The sequence below is a fragment of the Bison bison genome, unplaced genomic scaffold (genome assembly GCF_000754665.1).
Source record: "Bison bison bison isolate TAMUID 2011002044 unplaced genomic scaffold, Bison_UMD1.0 scf7180017864072, whole genome shotgun sequence".
NCBI lineage: Eukaryota > Metazoa > Chordata > Mammalia > Artiodactyla > Bovidae > Bison > Bison bison.
Window position 1 is genome coordinate 491,994 of NW_011494644.1, and position 6,623 is coordinate 498,616.

Below are 6,623 nucleotides of genomic sequence, written 5' to 3' on the forward strand. Positions count from 1 at the left end.
AGATTGCTGGGAGAAATATCAATAACCTCAGATATGCAGATGACACCACCCTTATGGCAGAAAGTGAAGAGGAACTCAAAAGCCTCTTGATGAAGGAGAAAGAGCAGAGTGAAAAAGTTGGCTTAAAGCTCAACATTCAGAAAACGAAGATCATGGCATCTGGTCCCACCACTTCATGGGAAATAGATGGGGAAACAGTGGAAACAGTGTCAGACTTTATTTTTTGGGGCTCCAAAATCACTGCAGATGGTGACTGCAGCCATGAAATTAAAAGACACTTACTCCTTGGAAGGAAAGTTATGACCAACCTAGATAGCATATTCAAAAGCAGAGACATTACTTTGCCAACAAAGGTCCGGCTAGTCAAGGCTATGGTTTTTCCAGTGGTCATGTATGGATGTGAGAGTTGGACTGTGAAGAAAGCTGAGTGCCAAAGAATTGATGCTTTTGAACTGTGGTGTTGGAGAAGCCTCTTTAGAGTCCCTTGGACTGCAAGGAGATCCAACCAATCCATTCTGAAGGAGATCAGCCCTGGGATTTCTTTGGAAGGAATGATGCTAAAGCTGAAACTGCAGTACTTTGGCCACCTCATGTGAAGAGTTGACTTGTTGGAAAAGACCCTGATGCTGGGACGGATTGGGGGCAGGAGGAGAAGGGGATGACAGAGGATGAGATGGCTGGATGGCATCACTGACTCGATGGTTGTGAGTCTGAGTGAACTCCAGGAGTTGGTGATGGACAGGGAGGCCTGGTGTGCTGCGATACATGGGGTCACAAAGAGTCGGACACGACTGAGTGACTGAACTGAACTGAACTGTAAGATTAAAAATGTTTTCTTTATTTTTACATTTGTTTTTTATGTATTATTTGTTTGAAAAATTATTATAAATCTATTACAGTGAGTGCATGCTTAGTTGCTATGTTGTGTAACTCTTTGCGACCTCATGAACTGTAGCCCACCAGGCTCTTCTGTCCATTGGATTCTCCAGGGAAGAATACTTGCAGTAGGTTGCCATTTCCTCCTCCAGGGGATCTTCCTGACCCAGGGATTGAACCCATGTCTCCTGTGGCTCCTGTGTTGCCAGGCAGATTCTTTACTACTGAGCTACCTGGGAAGGACCAAACCTATACAGTACAGTACTATATAGCCACTTGGGTTAGCTGGGTACCTAGGCTGATTTTGTTGTATTTAGGAAAAAACTGGACTTAGGAAATCACTGTTGGAAGGGGACTTGTTTGTATACAGGGGACTTAACTGTACAAAGTATGGTAAAAACATTGTCCTGTGCTTAGGAGTCTACACACATCTCATTTAATCCTCTCCAAACCCTGGGAGCTATACTGCTCCTCTGGTTTCTGAGCCTCCCTAAGCCTTGATTTCCTTATCTGCAAGATGGAGAAGTATATGTTTCATCAGGCTTTGTGAGGAATGAATGAGCTCCGAGCATGTAGAGTGCTAAGGAAAGTGAATCGCAAGTGATCGGCCCTGCATGAACGGAAGCGATGTCAGCATGCCCATGTCCAGACAGATAAACAGAGACTTAAGCGGTTCCCTCAGTCACAACTCTGGCAAGTGTGAGACGGGGATTCTTGCCCAGCCTGTCTCGACTGCCGCTGTAGGCTGTCTCCCGAGCCGTGTCACCTTTGGCAGGCCATACACGCCGGCCCCGCGTGCCCGATGACACTCGCTATGCTCAGGGCGCGAACTGCCACTCAGCCCGGCCAGACTGTCAGCCTAGTGACAGAGCAGACAGGAATTCAGAGACCTTAGCTGGACACGAGCCCAGCCGGAGCTCCTCACAGCTGGGAACAGAAGTCTTTCCTGGGATTAGCCCGAGCCTCAAACTCCTTGGAAGCCCGGAAGGGTCGGGCCGCAGGAGAGGGGAGCAATCCATCATGCCAAATTAGTGTAATAATGCACCCCTGCACCGGCCTGCTGCGAGCCCAGCGCAAAACCACCCCCAGCAAAATGGCATTTGGCTCCGTAATGAGACTCGCTTTTCGTCCCTATCAGTAGCCTCTTAACAATGCCTTAACAACAATGATTAGGATGAAATGCTGCGGCAAGAGAAACGACTGGTGTTTTAACATGCATTTTAATAAATAAACTAATGTTATCTGGCTCGTTGCACAGAAGTGTCTTAACAGCGTTCCGGAGACCTATCAATCAGCTTTCACTAGCCGGAGATCTGCAGAGCCGCCCCCCTCCTTCCCCCCTCCCCTGGCCCTCAGTTGCTATAGCAACGCCAAACCAGGAGTGGTAGCTGTAAACTTAAAAAAAATATGACTTTTCCCAGCCAGCCATGCTTCTCTATCAATACCGAAACCTTTGCCTGAATTCCAAGCGAGTGGGGGATTTTTTTTTTTTGGTCCCCTTTTTCCAGTCATAAGTCTGACTTGGAATCTATAGCAACCGAAATTAGACTATAAATCATCTTAATGGTGCTTTTCAGAGAATTCTTTACCGGATCAATTCAGATCATACAAGGTGGCAAGCTTCTGAGCCCAGTCACTAATAATGGTAGTGTCAGAGATGTATGGCAGGGAAGGAAGAGATTGGGGTAGATGCTGTTGCAGTTAATCTCTTTGATGATTGGCCGCCAAACTTCAGTTTTGTATCCTTCTCTGGCTTCATCTCTCCACAAGCTTCCTTAGACTCACCGGAAATAACAGAATCCAATACTCTCTGGGCTTCTCCAGCACATTGCACTGTTGTGGGGTCACGAGACAGTATAATCTAGAAGTCAGGAGTTCAGGCTACCACACCAGCTCTAGGTTTGATCTAATATTAAAGACTCTTTGCGACCCAGGGACTGTAGCCCTCCAGGCTCCTCTGTCCATGGGATTCTCTAGGCAAGAATGCTGGAGCGGGTTGCCATGCCCTTCTCCAGGGGCTCTTCCCCACCCAGGGATCGAACTCTGGTCTCTTGCACTGCAGGCAGATTCTTCACCACTGAGCCACATTTAGGGTAATATTAAATACTAGCTCTTTGAATTTGGAAAGTGATATAACAACCTCTTTAAGCCTCAGTTTCCTCATCAGATAAATGGGAAGAATAATGGTGCATCTCTTCTCTGCTGTTTCTCAGGATTAAAGAAATATTTGCCAAGCACCCTAGCCGGGACTTGGTGTACTGTAAATGCCTAAAGAATGTTTACTATTATTTTTAAAAAATTAGAGTGTCAAATATTAGCAGTTATTGAATATAAGTTGGATTCACTGCACTAATCTTTCAACTTTTCTGGAAGTTTGGGAAATTTTTATGTTAAAAAGTTGGATGAAAAGAAATGTGGAGTCAAAACGGCAAAGAATGAGCTTGACTTTCAATTCTTCAAATATTGTACTGAGGGCTTGCCATGTGTCAGGCACCATGCTGGATGCTAAGATCTCAGACGTGACCAAGACGGGGAGGTCTCTGTCCCCACAGAGCCAGCATTCTAGTGGGAGAGATGGGGGTAAACTTAAAGACCTGGTATACTATGGAAGGATTATTCCCCATGTGGCAGGCAAAGGCACAGATGGGGAACGAAGAACTCAGGCTGGGGGCAGACGGATCTCCATTGAGAACTGGAGGATGAGAAACTAGGTGAGTTAGCTACACAAAGCGGGGTCGGGGAGGCAGGCTAATGCTCGTGCAGACAAGAGTGTGTATCAAAGCCTTTGATATGTCTGAGGACCTGGAAGAATGCCTTCCCCTGCCAACCCGGCCCAAGTTTACCAATGTATCAAAGTTTCTTTTTATTCAATAAACATTTACACCCTTTGCTCTTTTCCAGGCTCTGTGCTGGGCTCAGGGGATTGAGTTGAATGGACAAAGGTCATTTTTGGTCCATGAGCAATAATTTTGCTGATCCCAACTTTAGAGCATCTTAGGTACCACTCGGGTATCCCTCTGCGAGCAAGAGGGTTGGTCTCTGTATCTCTGTATCCGTCAGGCACCAACTGGGCTACTTCTGGGCAGATGAGGAGAGAGAGTGTAATTGCTAATACACGTATTGTTAGTCACTCAGTCATGTCGAACTCTGCGACCCCATGGAGCCCACTAGGCTCCTCTGTCCATGAGATTCTCCAAGCAAGAATACTGGAATGGGTTACTATTTCTTTCTCCAGGGGATCTTCCCTACCCAGGGATTGAACCCAGGTCTCCTGCATTGCAGGCAGATTCATTACTACCTGAGCCATCAGGGAAACACCCAATCGCTAATGCAAGGTGGTTTCTATTAGCTTCACACAATTTTCTGGATAAGGGGGACAGTGGCAGTTATTAAAAGTTATTAGAAGCTGATGTTCATGGCAGCTAATGCCTGGGCACAGCAGTGCAGTAAAGTGGATGTGGGTGGCGCAGGCACAGCTTTTACCCCTGCATTCAGCGTTCCAAGCCAGTGGTGGAAGGGTGTGGGGGTGGATACATTGACTTCATGGCCATGCCCATTCATTTACATATCTTCCAGCTACTTTCCTGTTACAGCAGCAGTCTTGGGTAGTTGTTGCTGAGGTCATATGGCCTGCAAAGCCTCAAATATTTACAGCATAGCCCTTTACAGACAGAGTCTTCTGACCACTGCCACAGAGTCCTCCCCCCACAGATCAGTCAAGTCAAGGCTAGACTCTATCTGGGGCCACAGCCCTGCTCTGGTCACAGCCCTGTTCTGGTGTTTCTCCTTCACTATTCTGTTTTGCTTCCTCCCTTTGAAATTTTTTCTTGAAGTATTCTCCCTCAATAAATCACATGCCCCCACTTCCCTGTCTCAGCCTCTGGTTTGAGGGACCCCACCTAAGATGCTGGCGTGCAATAAACATTTATTGAATGAATGAATGCTTTCCTGAGTTGCATGGAAAGGATGACAGGAGATGGGTCAACCCATGAGGGAGCATGCCCAGAAAAGGCTGGAGAAGTATCCAGGATCAGAGGCGAAAGAGGCTGGGATGGATCTTACCCACCCAGGTCTGACCTTAGCTCATACTTATTCCTAGTCCCAAGACAAAAGCTGAGGAAGCTATTTTGTGCTTCGCTGGAGAAAAGAAGAAACACGTGGATGAAGGACATTTTCCAAGGTCTGCATTTCACCTTCAGGAACTCACTTTCCCTGTACCTGTTAGCCATATTTGTCACCAGAGGAAGGGGGACCAGTTTTATTTAATCTCTCTAGAAAGGATTGCTTATAAATAGAATTGCTTATTAATAATTGCTTTATTAGTGGGGAGGGCTTCCCTGGTGGCTCAGTAGTAAAGAATCTGCCTGCCAATGCAGGGCATGCAAGTTTGATCCCTGGGTCGGAATGATTCCCCTGGAGAAGGAAATGACAACCCAATCCAGCTTTCTTGCCAGGATAGTCCCATGGACAGAGGAGCCTGATGGGCTACAGTCCATAGGGTAACAAAGACTCAGACATGACTAAGTGACTGAAGAACAGCAGTATTAGTGGGGAGGGGCCTCTCAGCGGCCTTGGTCTCCCCCTGCCCAGAAGAATCCTCAGTGTATCCCATCCCAGCTCCCACCTGTGAGGCAGGGAGAGAGGCCACTGTGATTAACCAATGTGGAAACCCTTACTTGGGCCACATTTACTGAGGGGCCAAAGCCACATGTTTTAAAGCCATGTACCATGTTAAGCTCCCTCTCTCCTGTTCTGTCCTCGCATCTGGGTGGGTGAGTTGAGCTCAGGGGCCAGATCGGCCACATCCTCTCGCTCCATACCCATCCCATGCACCTAGATGCACTGGCTGGTCCATCTGATGAATTACACCAGCCATATGCCTGATGTCCAGAGATGCTCTTCACTGTGTCCAGTCAAGTTTCCCATCTGGGTTAAGAAGAAGGTGGATAAAACCTATGCTGCATGGACTCACCTTTTCTAAAAGTCCAGCCTTGTGGTATCAGGCATTGGCCCAGTGTATAGCAAAGTGGTCTTGTGCTTTGATTCGGCTAAAGTTCCTTGTTTAAATATCCTGCAAGGAATTCCACCAAGAGAAGGTATAAAAAGTGGGTCAGATCCGGGGACATAATTGGCCCCTTAGCACTTAAATAGCATCAACGTGCATCTTAAATCCTAATCATCTATTCTGTTCAGCTCAACCCAGGCTGCGGAGAAAATGCTTAGAGAGCAATATCCCAGTGAACACACCTCTTGGGAACCCCCCTTTGTGAGAGGCCATTCAGTGCTTTTTCATTTTATTCATTCCTGTGGCTGCTGTAGGGTGATGAACTGTCCTCTCCTGAGAATAGTGCTAATTCCCCATGGAGGCCATGGGCACCTTTGAGACTGGGCTTAAATTAGCAGCACCCCTCATCAGCATGTCTGTGAATACCGGCCACAAGGGCTTCGCTTCCATTTTTGGAGCTGCCAGCACACAGACAGTTTCTTGGAGGCTACTCCTTTTCGTTCAAAAGTATTTAAAAACAAGCTGTCAGGAAGGCCACCCCCGGCTTATCCCACGCTGCAATGCTTGTTTTTCTCAGTGTGCATTGGTGGGCCTTGTAAAGACTTCATTTTCATGGCTTCTTTCCCTCTAAAGAGGAAGTCTTGAAAGTTCAGGGGTCCTTGGGGGTGTTGGTGGGGTCAAGGTAACTTCCAGATACAGAAAAAGTCCCAGCATTTCTTCTTGGGTTTAGTGATGGCAATCG